Here is a 1,814-nt window from a genome sequence, read left to right as displayed (position 1 = left end):
TCCGACGACGCAGGCCAGCCTGGAAAACATTGGACAGTTTTTGTATGCGAAAAAGACCATTGTGATTTCTTCGACTCGTTTGGATGTTCCCCAGAAGTGTATGGCCAAGATTTTGCCGACTTTGCGCGGCGTCAAGGACCCTTACGTCACAATACCCGGAGGATTCAAGGAAATCAAAGTGCTGTCTGCGGGCATTATTGTTTCTTTTACTTGTGGCATAAATTCCACGTACCGTCACCCCATGCTTTATCGGTGTTCCAATCTAATCTGACCGAAAACGATCGTTTAGTCCATGCTTGGGCCCATCACCATTTTCCTTGTTTGTCTTTTGAAGATGGCGAAACATGTTTAGGATTTATGAATGACAATATGTTAGAGTTAATGGATTTAAGTTGAATTAATTAAAGTTTAAAAAATAAATACCACGTGATCTTTTTTATCCAATCCAAAGCCCTTTTTCCAGTTTCCCGCCTATAAAAAGCGCAGTCACTTGTCTTTGGCCAGTCATTTGCAACATGGCAACCGAACCAATCATTGTTGTCCAAATATTGGAAGTGGATGACAGGCCTATTAAAGTATTTACCTGTAATCAGCGTCTGGTACCCATAATCACTCGCTTATTACTACTTTCCCAAAATGAGGACAAAATGACGTCATCAAGGAATTTCCCGGGGTTTTCCCAATGACGTCATATCCCTAGCAACTAAAGTCCCTGAAGACATGCCCCTACTACGTCATATTTAGTCACGTGGTACGTCTCAGCCAATCAGCGTGTGGTACCTATAATCACTCGCTTACTATTACTACTTACAATGATGTAGAAAATGATATTCTGAAAAGAGAATAAAATACACTCATAACAATCTGAACTAAAGGTACGTTACTATGTTACTACAATTTTGATTTTTTAAGTTTTAGATTTACTACAGGTTTAAATAAATTATCAGCTATAAATTACGATTCAAATTTAGATTCTCTAAATTCACTTATAAATCAATGGTCAGTCCGCTATCTAACTCCTTTAGGAAAAATTACTGTTCTGAAGTCTTTGATTATTCCAAAATTAACTCATCTGTTTATTTCGCTTCCAGATGTAGACACATCCTTTATAAAATCACTCAATACAAAATTTTTCAAATTCATCTGGAATGACAAACCCGATAAAATTAGTAGAAAATCTATTAAACAATCTTATGAAGAAGGTGGTTTGAACATGGTAGATTTAGGTAAATTTGTAATTTGGTTAAAATCAACTTGGATAAAACGACTTGTTACGTCAGAGAGTAAGTGGGTATTATTTGAATGTAGTACTGGTCTTAAACGTGATCTCATAACAGTACTTGGCAATTCGTATATAGAACCGAACGTGGAAGATATTAAAAATCATTTCTGGAAAGATGTCTTAAAATGTTGGATTCAAATTAACGAAAAAAATAAGCCGAAAGACAAAGCAAATTTTGGTAAAAGAGTAATTTGGCGAAATCATTCTATAAAACTTGATAATAAATCTATGTTTTACTCCAGATATTTTAACCATAATATTATTTTTATCTCCGTTCTCTGGAATGAAGATGGAGATTTTGTAAATTTTAATGAGTTCCAACATAAATATCCTAGTTTACAAACAAATTTTTTAGAATACATCTCTTTAATAAAAGCAATGAAATCATATATGAATACGATTAATATAGAAGGTCCTACTACAACTATATGTCGCCCTTTTGTCCCGTTTCATTTAGAACTACTGTTTGAGAAAAATAAAGGCAGTAGCCATATTTATGATATATTACGAGAAAATATTTCTATAAAATCAC

The sequence above is a fragment of the Lottia gigantea genome (assembly GCF_000327385.1).
Source record: "Lottia gigantea unplaced genomic scaffold LOTGIsca_595, whole genome shotgun sequence".
NCBI classification, from domain to species: Eukaryota; Metazoa; Mollusca; class Gastropoda; family Lottiidae; genus Lottia; species Lottia gigantea.
This window is presented reverse-complemented; position numbering follows the sequence as displayed.